Here is a 21,911-nt window from a genome sequence, read left to right on the forward strand (position 1 = left end):
GAAGATTGGCGGTTCAAATCCCCATAACGGGGTGAGCTCCCATTGCTCGGTCCCTGCTCCTGCCCACCTAGCAGTTCGAAAGCACGTCAAAGTGCAACTAGATAAATAGGTACCGCTCTGGCAGGAAGGTAAACGGCATTTCCGTGCGCTGCTCTGGTTCGCCAGAAGCAGCTTAGTCATGCTGGCCACATGACCCGGAAGCTGTACGCCAGCTCCCTTGGCCAATAAAGCGAGATGAGCGCCGCAACCCCAGAGTCGGCCACGACTGGACCTAATGGCCCCTTTACCTTTTAAGGATGTGTCAATCAAGACATTTCCAGTCAGTGGTATTTTTGCATGCCTTTACCCATAAGCTGATTCATCCCATTTCTTCATTATTCTGCAATTTTTAAAAAATAATAATCTGCACCCTCAAAAAAACCTCACATTTAACTATGTATTTAACTATGTATTTTTTAATATATTTTCTCACACAGTAACAGAGAAATCCTTGAGTCAGCCAAAAGCCAGCTGAGGGGCTTCTGGAAGCAGTTCTTAGGCTTCTCAACAATCGGAAAGGGAGGGCGATTGGCCAGATAGCCCACATTGCATTGGAAGCCCATCAGTACACCCATGGAAATCTCTGCAGGCATAGGTGTTCTGCCAGCGGTATTCTGCCAGCATTTGGGAGGGAGACATTTCAGGTTGTGTCAGGAGAAGGTGTGGATTCATAACATCCTAAGCTCCCTTGTTAACAAACATGCAGACACACGGCCCCCAAACAATGCCAATTTGAGTCTGGTTTAATACTGGAAACAATGGAAGTGAAAATCTGTGTGTGTGTGTGTGTGTGTGTGTGAGAGAGAGAGAGAGAGAGAGAGAGAGAGAGAGAGAGAGAGAGCCCACCATCTGTTGCCTTGGCCACTACTATTTGGTGATGTCACACATCATATTAAATCAGATATTCCTTTGCAAAACAACTCTGAATATTTTGTGAACGTATTTAGGTAAGGAACGAAATGGTGGCTGCAGGGAACATTACCGTTCCTGATGGCTATCTTAAATAAATTTCAAATATCAGGGCATGAGGTGGAGAAATAACATTCCTTTAAATAAGTATGTCATGTTTCAAGGTGGCTGTGCCCATTTGCTTAAAGGAACCCTGGTAAAACCGAATCTATGACATGCTTCACCATTTGTGTGATTGGCACATCATGTTCACTTGCTACGCAATCCATGCAGACCAAAAAGAAATATTGACACTCAACGTGACACTCTAAAAGGCTGAGCAGCAAGTGTAAAAACTTTGGAGACAGAGCCATTTGGAGACAAAGACTTCCACAGCACACTGAGGAGTGGTTGTTGTTGCAACTGTCTGTCCCAAGAGACAATGGAGTGCGCCTCCAAGGGTGAAGTCAAACTGCTGGAGAATCACAGCACCTGCTGTTGTAGCCTTATTGGAGTTCACCGATTGGGTCTGCGTTGCTCCCGGACGGGAGGAAGGAAGTCAAATGACACCGAGGGTTGGTTCAGAGAAAGAGTTCTTTATTTCTGCTCTCCGGAACAGCAGAAAGGCACTTGCGTGGTCAGTCCACAGCAAGTCCAAAGAAATGAGAATTTTCATGCAGTATATATATCCTCCAGGCACCCTCTCCCTCCTTCCCCAGGAATCCAACCACGTCAGCCTATACATGCAGGTTGACATCACATATGTTCCTGCTCCGGTATTCTTAACCATAAAAGGTTATTCCTTCCTGTACTTCTGACCATAAAAGGATATTCCTGTTCCTACTCTTATCTTGGAGCAAGAGGTCACCAACTCCAAGAAGACACTCTGGCACTGTTCCCGGACTAAGTCCATTCCTTCACTGTGGCCGCAGAGACCGGTAACTCATAACTTCAGCTTCTTACATCATCATCATCATCATTATTATGATTAGCAGCACTGAAGTGACCTACCTGGGGCACAAGCCTGGGCAGTGTGTGTGGAGGTCCTGGGCTGCCCAGACAACAAGACCCCCTCTCAGCTTTGCTGATGTGGTTGAAAGGAAATCAGAGTGAGACGTTTGGCCCCAGTTTGGCTGCAGGAGTTGCCAGAAGGAGACGTACAAGATGCCATCCAACTGTCTTAGGGACTCCACTCCAAATTTGTGTAGGATTTACTCCTTAGCCTTTTCTTCTCCCAAAGATGTCCTTCAAGGCAGTAAGTACTATGTTTTTAGATCTTTTTATTTTTATCCTGTTTACCTTTGAATCCTGTGAAGGAAAAAGGCAGGGTATTATTATTATTATTATTCGAATTTACCTAATTCACACTTTTCAAAAGAATATTTTCAAGAAGAATATTTTGCAATGCAGTTTTCCAGGCAAATAAAATGTACCGCAGTGCATTCACTAGGGGGAAGTGAGCATGAAGATACATATATTAGGGGAAATGGCTTTGCCAAAAATAAGCATGCAAAATGTGTGCATGTATGCTGAAATCAGCTCCAAAATGCTGCTGAATTTTTACAAGTACTTAAAAAAAAAAGAAAGACACAGACTGATGTGGAAATGTGGAGACTTGGAAAAATGAGCAACTGAGAGAAAACAAAATTAAAAGATTTGCTCCTTCCTACCACCTGCCTTCAAGTCCCCACCCACCCTTTCTGCTGCCCTGGGAGCAGCAAGGAATTACATGATGGCTCTCTCTATCCTCCCCTCTCTGATGCTTGGTACGCTGCTGTGGCTTTGTGCCAGGGGCAAGGAGTGCAGAGAATTGCCACTCTCATTGCGGGAAACATTACAAACACGCCATGCTCAGATTATGCTGTAACATTGGGATTGCATTTTGCATGGATTCATTTTGGAAACACTGTCCTCCATGGGTACAAAGTGTTCTCCTGATCCTAACGTATTTGTATACCACATGTGTATTATTATTATTATTATTATTATTATTATTATTATTATTAATGCACAACTGGTTTAATTGCAAAACAACTTGCACTTCCTTTAGCTACTCTCTTTGCTACTCAGAGCCTAGTCAGAAGCCTTATCTATCTATCTATCTATCTATCTATCTATCTATCTATCTATCTATCATTTTTTATTTTATTTTTTTGCATTTGAAGCAAGAAGTTGGGGCTATGCATGGGGAATCTATTCAGCTTTCTGTGGAGGAAGCCTGAATAGAAAGAGAAGGGTGGATGAATCTTTCAGTTTTAATTTATTTCTGTTTTCCTCCCCACCCCCTTTCTGCCAGCATTTAATTCAGTTCACCTCATTCCCTCATCAAGTTGTGAATTCAACTTAAAAACAAACAAACCAAAAACACATGAAAATTCACATGCATTTTCTTTTATAATTCTCCTAATGCATCTTTGTCTCATGTCTGCCTTTTTGCAAGGAATTTCCCTTAATTTTCTACATAATTTTTGTTCATATATGCATTTTGGTCCACACTTTGGGTTTGGAAAACTGCATCACAAAATTCAGAGAACCATAGCTTTCAAAGGAGAGCTGTGTTTGGGTTTGTTTCATCCTTCAGGAAGTGCAAAGAATGGACATTTGCATTAAAAAATGAACTAAACAAAGTCCTCGCCCATCCCTATGTGATGATAATGAAATGTGCTGGCTGAGTGGTAGTGGGATATGATGAGGGATGTTGAGTGGAAATGGAACTGAAATGAGAGAAATGACTGACGGATAGACGGTTATGCAGCAGACTTATTTCAAAGTTATTAAAGCTTGTGAATAATAAACAACTTTGGAGCTTTCTATGTTTTAAGCAATATTCTTTTCCTTCTCAAAGCACCACAGCGCAAACAGCCCCCCTTCCCTTTTTAACTACCCAACCTTATTCAAGTTGTTTGTTTCAGAAAATTGAGACTTATTTTTAGCTTCAGACTGGCACAAAAATGCTGTTCCCTTAATCTTCTCAGAAAGTTGGGCTTCAGAGCATCAGAGAACTGAAAGGTGTTAACGAATAGGTCTTAAACCAGATGTGGGGGTGGAGCAGGCATTGTGGGGCAAGTACAGTCTGTTTACTTCATCAAGGAGCAATGGTTAAATGACCACTCCCCACATTAAATGGGGGAGCACCCTTGCGTGGTCGCACGCAGCCCCCTGGACCCTATGCGGCACCATTAGCACAGGCTTGGCTTTGCCTTCCCCAGGTGGGATACCTGGAGGTCTCCGCCTACCTCAGCCAGTTGCCCAATCCCACCTGGGGAGGCATTGCCAAGGTGATCAGGCCAGGTAGAGGGAGGGACCACCCTGCCCACACAAAAGGGGGAGGATCTCACCTGGGAATCGTCAGTTGGCTCCAGAGCTTCTCCCACCCTATCCACCCTCAGTTAAGACTTCTTTTGCAGGTTAACCTTTTCTTCACAGGTACGCAGGCGCTGCTACGTCAATGTCGCTGTTGAAGGGCCGGAAAGGAATTCTCCAGCATTGGCAGGTTTGCCTTTCCCTTAGCAAAATGTCACAACTTTGGCGGTATGGCAAAATCCTTTAGTCTATCTTCCCTGAATGGGGGGGGGGGTATTGAGCGGTGACCCACACCCACTCCTCTTTGTGGTGGCGATACCAGGGTTCCCCATTAAAGGGCTTGTTTGAGGAGAGGCTTTGGCCATACTCCTAGAGATTGTCATTGCTCTCCCCTGTGATGGCGGTGTAATGGGGGCAGGCACTCTCTGCTTGAACATATGTTCTCCAGAGCCAGCCCAATACCCACACACACTGGATATCCCTGATGTACCCCAGATGCCCGGCGGGGGACTGGGAGGGATAAACGCCCAGTGCCTGAGCCAAGGTCTACCCGCATCTGAAACATAATAAAGTTGTGGCCAATTTTACTCCCATAGCACGTTGTCTTGAGTCTTTATTCCACACCCAGGGCCGCCCAGGGTTTGGGGGACTCTGCTGGTCCATGCAAAACACTTTGCAGATCTGGCAGTTAGAAGGAAGGAAATGACACTCTGCCCTTAAGGAGAGACGCAGGTGGTGCTGTGGGTTAAACCACAGAGCCTAGGGCTTGCCGATCAGAAGGTCGGCGGTTTGAATCCCTGCAATGGGGTGAGCTCCCGTTGCTCGGTCCCTGCTCCTGCCAACCTAGCAGTTCGAAAGCACGTCAAAGTGCAAGTAGATAAATAGGTACCACTCCGGCGGGAAGGTAAACGGCGTTTCCGTGCACTGCTCTGGTTCACCAGAAGCGGCTTAGTCATGCTGGCCACATGACCCAGAAGCTGTACGCCGGCTCCCTTGGCTAATAAAGCAAGATGAGCACCGCAACCCCAGAATTGGCTACAACTGGACCTAATGGTCAGGGGTCCCTTTACCTTTACCTTTCTTTGGGGACAACATTCTCTTCCAACCCCCCACCGAAGTCTGTAAGCCTTGTTAGCAATTGTGCTAAACTGTGGCATAAACAAGCTCTCTTATTTCAAGTTCAAGCACCCTTCCATACGTATAACAAGGACTGGATTTGGAACGTCGACTGCATTGGCAATGAACATAAATGCACACACGGTTAAGCATCTTATAACAACTGCAGTCGAACACAAAGTATGTTCATTGCACTCTGACAGATAGTGTATCCTTCAGAATGCGCCACAGCCTGTCACTTTACCTTTTGTTTTTTTTCATATAATATTTATTGGAATTTTACAAAAACATCAGTTTACAAAATACAAAAAAGAACATATGAAAAGAACAGAATAATAAAAAAAGAAAACCTAAAAAAAATACATAAAAAAGAAAAAAATACAAATAAAAATACAATATACAAAAAACGAATAGGTAAAAGAGAATTAAAAACAAATCCATTTTTTATAACTTTATGCTCATTAACTTGTTTCCTTGACCTCCTCACACCTCCCCTTTTTGTATTCCCATTTAGATAATCAAATCAGCAAATCCTTACCCTCTTTCATTTATCTTAACTCTATATCTTAACATATTATAACTCTATATTTTCATCCATTATCAATTCATTTTTGCATATTCTTATTAACTTTGTAGCTAATACCCCCTATTCAATGCAATCATCATTTTAACATTCATTAATTTTACAGTGTTTCTGTAGATAGTCTTTAAATTTCTTCCAATCTTCTTCAACCAACTCTTCTCCCTGGTCTCGGATTCTGCCAGTCATTTCCGCCAGTTCCATATAGTCCATCACCTTCATCTGTCTTTGGATTCTTATCTCATTATACATGACAAAGCCATTTTTCACCTTCTCACCCCTTGCTTTTTCCTGTAAGACCTATTGCAGTCTTTAAGAGTCGTCAACAGGCTCATCACAGCTATCTGCCAACCACCCATTCCCACCACCCTTCTGAGTAATACCCCTCCCCACCTTCTCACTATATAGAAGGATCTGGCAACTTCTGTTTCAGTGTATCTGAAGAAGTGTGCATGCACACGAAAGCTCATACCAAGAACTAACTTAGTTGGTCTTTAAGGTGCTACTGGAAGGAATTTTTTTATTTTTTTTTTTTTTTGTATTCTTGAAAGTATCTTAGTTTTGGGATCTAACAGTTCTGTTTCCAATTTTGATTTTTCCACCTGGAAGCCAATTTTTTTGTCCAAATTATAGGCCTCTCTTATTTGATAATAATGAAGCCAGTCTCACACTTTATCTTTTAATTTCTCAAAACTCTGCAATTTCAATTTCTCTCCTTCTTGTTCCAATATTTCCCAATATTTCGGCCATTTGGCCTCCATATTGAGCTTTTTCTGAGCCTTCGCTTCCATTGGTGACAACCACCTTGGGGTTTTATTTTCCAATAAGTCTTTGTATCTTATCCAGACTACCTTTTGAGCATTTTGATTTATTCATGTTTAGATTCCCCATCGTAAGGGTGATAGACGACATTACTCAACATCATTAAAAGAAAGAAAGAAGTACTCTTTTGCCGTACTCTGAGAAGATACTTTCTCTCTTTGGTGCAGTGGAAAGTATCATTCCGGGTGCTAAAAGCAAGCTCGTTCTCTGAATATGGATCCTTCTGTAGCTGAAACAGCAGAATCCCCATGCCATAGAAAGGTATTAGCAAGCTTGCAGAGATCCCCAGTGTTTGAAGAAGTACAAAGAACTGGGGAAAACAAGAAGATGGGGACAACATCTGCCCACCTCCAGTTCTCAGAAAGCTTACCTGTTCACCAATAATTCTCAAAGATTATAGAAAGAGACTCTCAGATTACATCTACCAACTGCTTTATTACCCTTGGGTGCAGCTCATCAGGCCAAAGAGATTTGAATTCATTTAAAGTAACTAGGTGTTCCCTTAGCACCTCTTTTCCTATCTCGGGCTGCAGCTCCCTCCTTGCAACATTTATTCTGTTATCACCAGGTTGGCCACTGCTTTCCTTTTTGGTGAAGACAGAGACAAAGGAGGTTTGGCAATTTTGCATTTACAGATTACTTTGTGCTCACCTCTTTATTGACCCTTGTTTGTGGTTATTTGGTTTTAGAAGGAGTGGCTACATGGGTCCTTTACAGCCTAGTCCCAGCCTACAAACGAATTTTATTAGATGTGACCTTCTATTTCATAGTAAAAGGTACGTGCACCAAAATGGTACCCGCAGGCAGAGCCTAGGACTTGCCGATCTGAAGGTTGGTGGTTCGAATCCCCGCGACGGGGTGAGCTCCCGTTGTTCAGTCCCAGCTCCTGCCTACCTAGCAGTTCAAAAGCACATCAAAGTGCAAGTAGATAAATAGGTACCGCTCCGGTGGGAAGGTAAACGGCGTTTCCGTGCGCTGCTCTGGTTCACCAGAAGCAGCTTAGTCATGCTGGCCACATGACCCAGAAGCTGTATGCCGGCTCCCTCGGCCAATAAAGCGAGATGAGCGCCGCAACCCCAGAGTCAATCATGACTGGACCTAATGGTCAGGGGTCCCTTTACCTTTACCTTTTACCTGTCATTGGACTAGTGTCTGCCAGTCATTTCTTCTGGCTACACCTTCTGCTGGTCTCCCTGGATTCCACCCTACCAGTCCCAGTGAACAGCAGCCTATACAGATAGTTGCTGAACAATGTTCAAGCCTAAAAAACGAATTAGGCTAAATGTGAACAGGGTTAGTTTTGATAATTATTGGGAAGAACCGGTCATTGATTGATTCAGAAGGAGCTTCTGAAATCATATAACAGGTCAGTTTAGATTGCTCCAAGAACCAAAGAGTTTAAGCATGTATTTGACAGGGAGAACTGAGACGTGTTCTGCCTGCAACAAATGAATTATTGTTCCTTTAGGGTTACAAATAGTGTGTGTGTGTGTGTGTGTGTGTGTGTGTGTGAGAGAGAGAGAGAGAGAGAGAGAGAGAGAGAGAGAGAGAGTGATGGACAGCCAAAGAATCATGAAAGACCTAGACCACAAATCTGCCTACCTCACTGAGTTTCAGTGAATTCCTAACCTTGTTCCCAACTTCTCATTATACATAACAAAGTCACAGCATTAAGAGATGCTCAAGTTTTGAGTGAAGAGCTCTTCTTTTTCCACTGTCAACAAACTCACAGCGGGGTTTCCAAACAGCATTCAAGCAAAGCAATGAAAAGGGAAGAAATGTAACTTCATTCAATCTCTACTGAGTAGGACAGCATTGCAGACCCTGCCCTGCACCCACCATACTGCAAACCTGCTCCAACTCCAGGGATGTCCACATGCTTGCATAGCTATCTGAACGGATGGATCACACAGATAAACATCTGTTTCTACATAGCTTCTACATGATGAGGACTCCTGCACAATCAGGAAACCTGATCACATGGAAACCGACATGCATGCAACTACTCACAAGTAGGTTTTGTGAGGTCAGATGTCTGTGCCAATGTGTGATAATCGCATGATGTGCCCATCATGCAATTCATACATGCAGAGGACTTTGCTCTGCTTTGAATAATTTTCCTTAGGAAAACATTTAAATAGTATGTGGCAGGTCTAGCATCAACCATCTCAGCATGGAAGAAGATGAGGACCAAACTAGAATTATTTGGCTCCAGCTGTCATTGCCTCCACCCACTGTTTGGGTCCTCTGCCTTATGCCCGTCCATTCCCAATGGGAACCAGCCACCACTGGTTTAGTTGACATTGGATTTGTTTCCCTTCATCACTTAACTTTTAGACTGACAATATAGTGCACAAAGCCTAGGAGAAAGGATTTCATACATATGGGATGATATTGTCAGGGAAAGAAATGAAAAGCACAGTGGTGATAGGAGTACAAGAAAGCTGAAGAATAAATTAACGCAATGGTGCAACCTTGAGCACATCAAGGGCCCACGTTTATAACCTGATAGAAGCTGGAGAGCCAGGCCTGATTTGCATAGGCATTTGCATTTCTTCAGTGAGATCAGCTTCTTTAATTACTGTTACGTTGCTCCAGGCTAGATCTCCATTCCTATTATAGTATGAAAAAAGTGTCAGAATGCATCTTCCTGTTTAAGCAGCAGGCTAAAAAAGGAGAACTCTGGAGTATAATAAAATGGGAGAGTAATTTATGTACTAATGTACAGCAGATTCTATGCAATGCGTCAGTTCAGAAATCTTTTGTCTAAACACAAAATTAAAGTTGGTCTAGCAATTAACAACCCTTTCAGAATTTGACTACCAAGACCAAAGTTGTGGGACATTTTCATCCTCTGTGGTGCAACACATCATCAGCTCAGCACTCAGTTTTGGTAAGGGTAGTCACCACTTAAAAGTAAAGGTAAAGGTACCCCTGACCATTAGGTCCAGTGGCAGAAGCGTCTGGGGTTGCAGCGCTCATCTCACTCTATAGACCGAGGGAGCCGGCGTTTGTCCACAGACAGCTTCCAGGTCATGTGGCCAGCATGACTAAGCCGCTTCTGGGGAACCAGAACAGCGCACAGAAATGCTGTTTACCTTCCCATATGATCAGCCTATAGCTGATCATTTATTATATAAAATACAATATTTTGCCCAGTGATGCCGTATGATTTATAATCTATTTGATCATATTGATGGAGAGATGAGCAGGTAGTATGTTGGAATTGGACAAGTGAAGTCATCCTGCTGAGCTGTGAAGCTCACTAGGACTTAGTCTCTCCTACCTCACAAGTGTGTTGTGAGGATACCATTAGAATGAACAGGAGAAAGAAGGCTACACTGTTAGCTTAAAATGCACCAAGCAAAGCCAATTAGGTGCAATTATGATGCGATGAATAATTCCCAATGTTCTTGTTCAATAGTTAAATAAGCAAAAAGTTGCATCTTCTTTTAGCACACTGTTTCTAGAGATGCTCTATCTCCAACTTCATGTCTATTAAACTGTTGAACAATTCCCCTTACCCCAAAGAAAAAGTATTTAAAATGTATTGGGAATTATCCATCAAATTATAATTAAGCCAACTTGGCCCCAGAACCTTTACAAAAGAGCAAAGGAAAAAGAAAAGCCATCTCTGTAATGCCTTTTCAAGTCTTACCCAGTGCCTAAAAAAAAAAAAAAGACAAATGTACAGGTTTACAGGGTGTTTTGTTTTATAGTCAATTCCAGACGCTGCATTTATCTAGGGAATCTCAGCACAAAAATAGGCTTCTAAGCTAAAATAATGTCTCCTCAAACTTGCAAAGCAGATGAACTGAAATTAGTTCATACATCTGAAACAGCCCTCCAAAAATTAATCCTGGGAACTGTAATTTGTTAAGGTTTCTGGGATTTGTAGCTCCGTGAGAGGTATACTACAGCTTCCAAAAAAAAAAAAGTTCATTTTTTTCTTTTTTGCTTTTGATGGGGGAGGGGGAATAGATGTGCTTTAAATGTATGGTGTGCATGGATCCTAAGGATGTGTTCAAATTACTGTTCATTGCAGATCCAGAATACTCCCACCAGCTTCACACAATGGCCACATGTGAGGGGAACAAGGGTACTCTAACAACTTTTGAATTATGGTGCTGGAGGAGACTCTTGAGAGTTCCATGGACTGCAAGAAGATCAAACCTATCCATTCTTAAGGAAATCAGCCCTGAGTGCTCACTGGAAGGACAGACCCTGAAGCTGAGGCTCCAATACTTTGGCCACCTCATGAGAAGAGAAGACTCCCTGGAAAAGACCCTGGTGTTGGGATAGATTGAGGGCACAAGGAGAAGGGGATGACAGAGGACAAGATGGTTGGACAGTGTTCTTGAAGCTACTAATGTGAGTTTGACCAAACTGCGGGAGGCAGTGGAAGACAGGAGTGCCTGACGTGCTCTGATCCATGGGGTCACGAAGAGTCAGACATGACTAAACGACTAAACAACAACAACTTTCAGCACCCTTAATGAACTGCAGCTCCCAGAATTCATTGGGGAAAGCTGTGACTTTTTAAAGGGGCATTATGGTGCTTTAAATGTATGGCATCAAAGTAGTGGTTAATGTTAGCCACAATCCATGTGTATCCTGTATCCTTTACAGAAATACTCCTCTTTGTTGTACTTCTTCTCAAGCCAGATTATATGCAATTCAGAAGCAGAAGCCAAGGCCCCGTTGTGGCATGGGGAACGAAGTCATCGGGTGAAGACTTCCCTGCATCTGCTTTGGTGGGAACAGTGCAGAGAGAAAGCAAGTTAGCCCAGTATTCTGTGTTCAGACGTGATTGGCCAGATACTGCTAGCAGTCCTCAAAGCACGACATGGAGTCAATATTGCCTTCCCCAATACAGTCCAACACTGGACAGAGGGTTGGAGGTAGGGGCAGGATTCACACTGAACCAGTTGCGTTGTGCCTCTGTGCACCACTGACTGTTATTACTTCAGCTTCTACAATGTATTTATCAATTTTATTTTGTTCATACACATTTACGGCCAATTTCATCACCCCAAAGAGGGCTGCAGAAGGCAGTAAGTTGCTGCACATCATTTTTAGAAAGCCGTTCATTCCAGTGACTCCCTCTATCAGTACAAAAAAGTCGTTAAAATTAAAATATAAATATGAAACACGGCAGATTACACACCCCCTGTAGATTTTACAGCAGTTTATATATTAAAAATTGTTCTTAGCAAGACAGCAGACATACAAAGAAATCTAAGGGGATGTAGCATTAAATAGTGCAATGAGGGTGGTTTTGATAGGCGCTCCTCTGACTTGTACACAAAAGCAGGCAAAGATCATGTAATAACTCCTAAGATCAGGATCAAACCACAGGTCTGTCTAGTCCAGGAGCTGACTCATGGAAGGACCGCAAGAGCAAGCTACCTGAGCATGCAACTTGCATCTCTGGAAGATGATGTGTGCCCTTTTCTGCACGAATCAACAAATGCATCCATCCAGCTCATTGAGCATTGGGCTGGCAGACTTACATCCTCATGTGCCATGAGCTCTTTGCATAGATCACCCTTATTGGATCATTCCCTTTATATTTATTCATTGCATTTGTATCTCACCTTAGTCGCCAAAGCATTTGAGCTTGTATACACAGTTCTCTCCTCCCAATTTAGGTTGGGTTAGTCTGAATGGCAGTGACTGGCCCAAGTGAACTTCATGGCCAAGGTGGGGGTCAGGACCGTGGTCTCCCAGGTCCTAGCCCCTGTAACCACTATACCAGATTGGGGGTGGATCTACACACAGTGGGGAAAAACCACTATGGAAAATCACTTCGAATTTTCTCTGCTCTCTGGCGCCGTCTGGTGTTGCATGTTTATAATGCATTCAGAACGCTGTTTCTTGACTAATGTAGCTGAGCACCCACTCTCCATATTTTCATATTTTCAAGCCTTTTCTGAAAAAAGAGATCTCAATTAACTCCAAATTTCTGGTGCTGCTTCAAAAGGCAGGGAAATTCAATGGCATTCTGTCTTGCAGAAGCCTGTTGTTTCATCTCCAGAGGATTCTCATGCACAATAACTTCCTGGGCCATCTGGGAGGCACTTTCAGTCCATGACATCTGGGGGTGGGGGGAACCACTTCAAAGTACAGCACTATCATAATAGAATGCTTAATTCCAATTAACAAAACTGAAGGAGACGCAGGAACAAAGCACATTCAAAGTCATGTGTGCCCTGGGACCGCGCTTTAAATCCATTCGTGTTTATTTTGAAATATGTTAAGGGCTTTTTGTATGATAGAAAATGATAATAAAGCTTTCACTTCCAGTATCGTTTCTTTTTTCATCTTGGGCTTTTATGAAATGAAAGACATCATCTCTCTGTTGCTGCTTGGAATACTAAACACAGTTCAGAATTAGATTAATAAAAGCTTAGATGAACATAGACAAAAAAGGGGGAGAGAAGTATTATTACATGTCTAGATGAACTTGTCAGTATCACTCCAATACGGGGTGACTATAATTCTATTCCATGAAGCAATGATCTCTTGGCTTATTACTCTGTATTTAAAAATCAAGGTTAATAAAGGTAGATTGAAATCTTCATCGGTTCAAAGCGACACATTTGCATCTTGTGCGTAAAATCGGGTTCATTATCGGCCATTGATTCGGTCGTATGGGTGCAAGGCGAACCTGCCCTTCGTCTCTGCACTCAAGAGTCATGAAAATAGCAGAGCTGAGTTAAGCCCAGTGTGGCTTCTTCACCTGAAACCTCAAAATGATGTGGAGGAATTCAACAACTATGCCACCACTCCATGACTCCTGTTGAAGGCATCAGGGTCAGACATGTTCAGCAGCTTGAGGAACCGGGTGAGTCTGAGCAGCACTGCTCCTGTTGGTGGATATTCTTCCTGCATTTCCAAGGTGCGGACTTAGAGTCTGTTTCATATGTAACTCTCAGGCGTCAGGGAATCTGATCCCCCTACGGTAGGCTGTCAGGTACAGATAACAGGGAGAGTTCTTACCAATGTCTTTTATTCAGTATTCACAGAGAGGGGCTTAGAAAAGCATCCTCTTGGAATAATGCCATTGCTCTGAGTAATCTCCACCCCCCCTTCTCTACTCATTCATCAACAGCACCAACCCCCTTATGGCCATTTTCCTCGGAGCCCTTTGCTCTCCTACTTGACTTGACGTTTTCATCCCCAAAAAAGTTTTTGAGTTTCCATTGAAATGATGCTGTATTTGAATGTTTTAATATATTAATGTTGTATTTTAATCTTGTTTTTAAGTTGTACTTTAATCAGTTTGTTTTTATATCGGGTGTTATCCGTCTTGGCTGGGGAGGGTGGGGTATAAATATATTATTATTATTATTATTATTATTATTATTATTATTATTATTATTATTATTATTTCAATCCTTGCCAGGTTCTGGGAGAAGGTGGGTCTGGAATGCTTTCTAGTGATAACATATCATGCTTTCTAGTGATAACATATTATGTTATCATTTATGATAACATAACATCACCACCAACACAGGACCAGGAGAACCCCAAGTTTTTCAGAAGTACATCTCTTATCTTGATATAAATGCCCAAATGGGGACGGAGCAAGTTCGGTGGTTGTGGAATATTAACTTACGCCTGAGGGGAGGAATAGAAAACTGTGCGGGGGGGAGGGAGAATCGAAAAGAGTGGGTGGAATCCTGCACACATCCCTTTCCCCTCCTGGCCTTTCTCCACTTGCCTCACTTTAACTCTGGTTCACCTTGCTTCCTTCCCTCACTTTGACTGGTTCTGAACTCAACTACCATTTGTAAAAAAAAACAAAAAAAAAACTGCATGCAAATCTGCTCACCTTTTCCGGTGGGTGGCATTACAGCCAGGCAGCCAAGACCCTACAGTGATCCGGCAAGGGGGGCAGAGATTGACGCCCCCTTCTATGTTGTCCCGGCCATGTTGCCAGCGCTGGGAGGGGTCCACCCTGTGTGGCACCACTAACCAATCAGCGCTAGGAGGGGCATGGCTATGGGAGATTTAGCTGTGGTGTGGCCAGGTGGGACCTCCTCTTTCGTCTTCTCCAGATCTCCCAACCCACCCGCCTTCTTTTCATACTTTGCTCTGATATGACCTTGCTATGGACAATTGTCAGCTGCCATATTGATGGGGCCAGGTAGAAATTTTCCCACCTGGCAAATTGGCACCAGCCATTTGGTTTTTGCCTACCTGGTAGCAATCATAACAGCTTTGTGAGGTTAGGCATTGGGTAAGCCTTTGTTTGGATGGAGGGGTGGTTGTAGCCTTCACCTGCGCCTCCTCAGTAAGGATATCCCGTTAAAGGGATCTAGTGGTGTGGATTCTGTCTGAAGCCCAGACGTGGGCTAGGGCCATGTCACAACCGACTAAGGGGAACCTTAGTGTCCCTTTTTGATTTAAGTCACAGGGCTCCCCCTATTGGTGGTTTACCCTTAGCTGGACTCCCTGCAGATGGTCTGGAGTCGTGATACAACCTGGCTTCACCCAGTGCCTAAGCCAAATTGCTCATATCTGTAACCAATAAAGTTGTGGCCTATTTGAACCCATAAACCAGAATAACCGTGTCTGTGTGTTTATTGTCCATTAGGGAACTGTGGGTCACGGGGGCCTTGGCACGCAAGCATGTCTTTAGGCTGGTGTGACTGATGCAATCTTCCCAATTGCTCTTACCTACAGGAAGGCTTTTCTGCTCTGAAAATTCTCACCAGTGCGATTTTTTTCTAGAAAAAGAGGTGCCTGAACTTACCATGATCACCTCCCTTGCTCTTTTATAATGGTAATGGTGCCCACCTGAGGGGTGCAGGAAAGGAGTTCCGGTGAGTCCCAGCTGAAAAAATCCCCTGCTTGTGAGAGAGGTGGAGATGTTTCTCAGGAAATGTAAATTTAGATTTAATCCAATTACTGGTAGAGGATGCTTGCCAGAGGTTGCTTTATTGCTAGTTCCTTAGAATTAATTAATACTTGAATTGAGGTGTAAATGTTGATATTTGCATTAGATGTGGTGAGGGATCTGGGGACTAAGATACAAAGTCATGCCATTGCTGTTGAAATGGGATAATTCCTGGCACTGCCCACTGTTATGCAGAAGATACACTGTGGCTTCCTCTAGTTCCTTGCAATGGTGCTGCATTAATTGCTCAGAGCGTTTTGTTGTTGTTTTTTTTAAATGATATTTATTCAAAATTTCATCAATACATAAACAAAAACAAGAAAAACAGAAAAATACAGCAAAAAAAAAACAAGAAGAAAAAACCAAAAAAGAAAAAAGAAAAATACAAATCTCAAATTACAACTTTTCATTTGCTTATTTATTGAACTTCCTCACACCTCCCATTTTGTATTCTAGTTTAATTCATTATTCCAGCAAATTCTTCCCATGTTTCTCAATTTTAATTTAAATAATTAATCTTCACAATCTATCTTGTTTATTAATTCAACATAACCTTTCCCTCTTTTAATTTAATCTGTAATTCAATTTACCTTAATCTCTTTAACCTTATCTTATCTTAAAAATCTTAAAATTTCAAAGTTTACATCTTATTCATTCATATCTCCTTAAATCATTTCTACTAAAGCCAATTTAGTTCCTTTCCGGCATATTCCCTGGTGTTTCATTAATGTTACACTAATTCCAAAATTAACAAAAGAATTTCCCTTGATATCTCTAATTTTTATCCAACGTCACTTCTTCCTGGTTTCGGGTCATGTCAGTCCTTTCAGTCCATTACTTCCAGTCCATCAATCTGCTGTTCTAATATCCGAGGCCCTTAAGTCTCTTCTAGGCCCCTTCTGCACGATTTCTTGTCCTTGTTTGCGCTTACACACTTCTTTGTCTGTTGTTGATTTCTTAGGGAGTGGGTCTCCGGAGGTTTCCATCCAGTAATAGTTTCCCTTTTCCTCTATCAGACTGGCCCCTTCCCCCCAGTCCCACTCCCTGTCATCTTTGTAGTCCAAAAAATATTTCTCCAAAAGATAGTTATTCACCTGTTTCATAGTCCCTCTAGAGTTAAGAGCTTCATTTACTTCAAACCCATCCCAGCACTCTCCAAGTTCAATCTTCCAGCGCAGTAACTTTTGTTCCTGCAGGACTTTGAATCCCTTCTTTTGTGTTGTTTGAGGAGTAATTACTGCCTCTTCCTTCTTCATCTGCCCTTGGACTTGTCTTGTCAAGCCAGTTTCTTGAATTGGGTGTTGTGTAACTTCTTTATCCTTATTCCCTGTTAAATCATATTCACTGGCGACAGCACTCATCAAGTCCAATTTTTCATGCATCAAATTCATTTTGTCCTGCAGCTGCTGCAGCAGGGCATTTGTCATACCAAGGGCAGACACCAAACATTCCTTCCAACTCATTTCTGTTCAAGGTCAGACAGCAAGTCCCACGATCCAAAAACTTGCAGCTGTAGATCCCAGATAAACCGCAACAGCAAACTGACAGGCTCCCTCTAGGGGATACAATTTGTATCCACTTTTTTTAAAGTATCCAACAAAGAAAGTTACTTTCGATTTCAAGTCCTTTCAATTTTCAAATACTTTGTATCTTTAAAATACAGAAATGCAGAAGGTAGCGTTGAAGTTAATTTATTTCTCTTCTCTTTTTTTACCTATCTGTCAAAATACTCCACTTTCAATCAATGGACGTCACAAGCAATTTCTGTCCCGACACCCCGTCCCCAGGTTTGGGACGATGGAAACTTAGATTCCTTTACTCTCCTCCTGCAGGATTAGACAGTCAAATTCCCCCCCCCCCTTTTCTCCTGCTTTCCAAGGGGGTTTTATCGGTTGTAGATGCAGGAAATTTCCAACTTTAAAGCAGTTTTCCAGGCTATTAGGTTGCAAGGTCTTTGCTTCAATCTATATACAAAAAGCGGAAGGCAGACTTCCTGTTTAAACCTTCCCGCTTGTGCCTAATTCAAAAGTTTTGCAAATTTCTTGATCCAATTCTCCGTTTTTACTCACGGGTACTTGATTTAGAGTCCGAATGTCATCAGGAAAAAGTCAGCGCTCTCCGGCGATGGCCTCGCAGCTTCCCTCCATGGAAATAGCGATCAGTTCGCAGCACTGCGCTGCTCACCCCACTTCACTCCGGAGCCCCAAAAAGGGCTTTCCTCGTGAGTAGGGGAGGCGCTCTTGGTGCTCTGCCAAACCCCACGTTCCCAGGCTTCTCCACCTGGGATTTCTAGCGGGTCCCAATTTCCATGGAGCCCGTTCCTCCGATTGGAGGAACTCCGCCATTCGTCGTTGGCGCTGACTCAGAAGTCTAATTGCTCAGAGCATTTTGGAGCATGTGCAGAGTTCCTGGTGAACCAAGCCTCCCAGTAACAACTGTTCCGTGGCTTTTCCAGGTTGGGTAAGTATCTCTGGGTGGTGATGACTGCTGAGAGAAGGTTGTAAAGCGTGAGTTGGAAATAAAAGGACCATAGCTAGGCTGAGCTGACTCTTCTTCCCACCAACATTTTGCTAGACTTTTCTCAGTGTTTAGTCAAATTGCAGTTCAAGAAACATCACTTTTGCCTTTGTCTTGAATAATGCCATGTTCAGTTACACCTGTCAGTAGCACCTAAGCCATGCTGGAGAGTTTTCTGCAAGGTGTTGAAAAGCTGTGAAGGTTCTTTTAAGAACACATCCTTAATAGCACATAGCATGGCTGAAAAGGTTGTGTAGATGGCAGTAGGAAGGCAGCAAACTTTTCTGGTCCTCTTCTGTTAGCGCATCGAGGTCCCCAAGACACCCCCCCCAAAGAAAAAAAAACACAATTGACACTTAATTTTTGTTTAAGGTTTTTGGCATAATTTTGGCCACAACTTTATACAAATTACAGCAATGTGAGTGGTTGCTTAGGCATTGGTAGCATTAACTGACCCCGCACAGGGGCAGCTCTGACATTCGCACCCCCCGCGAAGTCAGCAAGGGTAAGTCACCTGGGGAGAGAGATGGGACTGGGAATCATGCCTCACCTCTCCCCAGCATGCTCCCAGGGGCTTGCGTGGCCCTAGCCCCTTGCCAGGGGGTTTTGGACAAAAGCATGGGGAGCCCCTGGGTTCCTTTAACGGAAAACCCTTGAAGCAGCAGCAGCAGCAGCATTTTGGAGGGGCAGGCACAGCCAAATCCATACCCCTCCACCAACCAATTCCAAGACCAATGCCTAACCGCAAACCTTACAAGTTGTGACGATTTGCTGCGCAGTAGGCAAAAAACCAAGTGGCACACACTAATCAGCCAAATGGACAAAATTCCTACCAGGCCACTGCCCCAAAGCAGACGACCCCATGGCAGGCATAGCAAGGTCAAGCAAACAGCCTAAAATTAGGGAAGGGAGGGCGGGCGATCCGAAGCACGCAGCCAAAAGAGGAAGTTCATCACTGCGTGCATTGTATTTAACAAATAGGGCTGTCAATCAGCAAATGGCAACATCTAGATTTCCCCAGTAACAGCCCGCCCCTGCTTAAAGAATGGCCAAGCCATTTGCCTAGCAACAGTGAGGTGTCTCATCAGCCCCGCCCGCAACCCGTGCTCTCCATGAGGGAGAACACACTTTCTTCAATGATTTGCTCAAGATCATGGACATTTACTTTCACTAAAATGAAAGAAGCAGTAAGAGCTGCCACTGGATTTCCTCTGAAACAATATTTGGGGGCAATGTGGGGGCTCTTGCTCCAGCGAAATAGCTAAGGAAATCCTAGAAAGTTATTATTAGACTGGAGTCATATCTCAGAGAAGGTTCCATATGCCATGGTTTTGTTTTGTTTTGTTTTGGTAAAAGATGAGATGCCTCTACTCATATATTGATAAAATTGTTGTGGGTTCCTGCACAAAAAGGCTCTCATGGACATGGGGGTGGGTGAAGAGGGGCTGACACTCCATACTAGTGAGAACCATGGCTTTTTTTCCAGCCCGAACTCACTGGAACTCAGTTCTGGTACCTCTCAGGTAGGCCCCACTGCAGTTATAAAAGAACAAGGGGGGTGTTCATGGTGAGCTCTGGCACCTCTTTTTCTAGAAAAAATAGGACTGCTCACAAGAAACACCCTCATTCACCTGGCTGCTCATTTTGGTTACCTTAGTACTCTCCCTGCCACTCTGTGAAGGAAAACAGTACCTGTGTCCTTTTTATCATTTAATGCCTTTCCTTAACAAGATCATTCTTTGTGCTACAGTGAACACAGAACAGGAAAATTCTTTTCTATAATTTGGTACCTCTCAGCGGGTGGCGCTGTGGTCTAAACCACTGAGCCCTTTGGGCTTGCTGATCAGAAGGTCAGCAGTTTGAATCCCCATGATGGGGTGAGCTCCCATTGCTCTGTCCCAGCTCCTGCCAACCTAGCAGTTCAAAAGCACGCCAATGTGAGTAGATAAATAGGTATCGCTGCAGAGGGAAGGGAAACAACATTTCTGTGCCCTCTGGTTTCCACCACGGTTTTCTGTCGCACCAGAAGTGGTTTAGTCCTGCTGGCCACATGACCCTCAAATCTGTCTGTGGACAAATGCCGGCTCCCTCGGCTTGAAAGTGAGATGAGTGCCGCAACCCCATAGTCGCCTTTGACTAGACTTAACCACCCAGAGGTCCTTTACCTTTTTACCTTTACCTCTCAGTATGGCTGAGACAAATCCCAGATTCTGAACCAAACTGAAATTGGTGCAGAGCAGGTCAATACAGCTCAGGTGTGAACATAGACCACTGGTACCAAATCATATGGGAAACATCCTTACTAGAATAGCTAACCAACAGACTGAAACTAACACAGGGACAAATTAAAGAGGATGACTTCACTCCAGTGTGGCTCCCATTCATTACAAACACAGCCCAACAAGACAACAACAAGAACTCACCAAGAGCATATGAATCAATATGGCTTACTTGACCCAACAACCCCCTTCTCACATAAGAGAACAAAACTCGCTGCAGTCAACTATAGCCCTAGGCACCTCAACCTCTTCCAATGCCAATGAAAACTAATAAATAAATAGAAAGAGAACCTACCCACATGAGGCTGACAGAGAAACCTCACACATATACCATGTAAAAGACTGAAAGTTCACTACCCACCTGCTCTCTCCCCACTCTTTCCCCATAACTCTCTTTTCCCCCAACCTCATTTTCTATACATGTCAAATAGAACTGATCTGTAGAAAGAACTTTATGATCTACAAGTAGAGACGATGCGTGTACTTTTGTAACCCCACAAATTCTTTAATAAAAAACCATTTAAAAAATACAGCTCTGGACCAGTCTGAAGTGGGTCACATCAATCTGGAGCTCAGAATACTTTCTGAGAAAGTCAGATGTCCTGTCAAACAGTGTTGTCACAGATCCACATTCCTATCCCAAAGCTAATATCCCCAGAGAAGAATTGACTGTTAAACCATGCTGTGAATTGTAGCTCTAGGAGAGGAATAGTTGTCTCCTAACAACTTTCAGCACCCTTAACAAACTACAGCTCCCAGAATTCTTTGTGGGAAGCGATGAATGTCTGAAGTGATGCTTTAAATGCATGGTGTTCGTGAGGCCTAAATCTGGTAACACTCAAATGGAAAACTGATAATGATGAATCTAAAGGTGCATTAATATTCACTTCCTTTCATAATAAGGACAAAGCAGTTTTGAATTTCTTTATACATTTGCACAATCTGAGTTACTGCAAAGAGGCTCCAGCGATGAAAACCCCAGAACAATACCTGTCCATGATTACCACAAAAGAGACCTAATTGAATAAACACTAATGATTCTAATTAGTGCCACAGAGAGCTTTGACTTCATGCATGTTTAATTCCAAATGCAAGGGTTTAGAAATGCTGAGAGAGATTAGTAAATGCCAATACAGGGATATTTTAATGAATCTTGGCTAATCCTGGAGTAATCAGAACACACGAGCTCCAAAAAGTTAAAAAGGAAAGGGGGAGAACATCAGAAAGTAATAACAATGCAGAGTTTGAACCAACCATAAATTAATCATAATTTTCAAAGCAAAGAAAATTCTTTTCAACCATCATCAAAAGATTTAATGCCATTGCTTTGGGATGTGCAAGAGGTTTGGGATTGAAGTCTCAAAGCTTTATTTCCTTCTTCTTAATTGTAAATAACGTGATAAGTCATTGCATCTCTTAAACAGCAATCTGCTTTGCACAAACCAACTTGTTTTATAAATGC

Source organism: Podarcis filfolensis (assembly GCF_964270895.1).
Source record: "Podarcis filfolensis genome assembly, chromosome: 7".
Classification (NCBI taxonomy): domain Eukaryota; kingdom Metazoa; phylum Chordata; class Lepidosauria; order Squamata; family Lacertidae; genus Podarcis; species Podarcis filfolensis.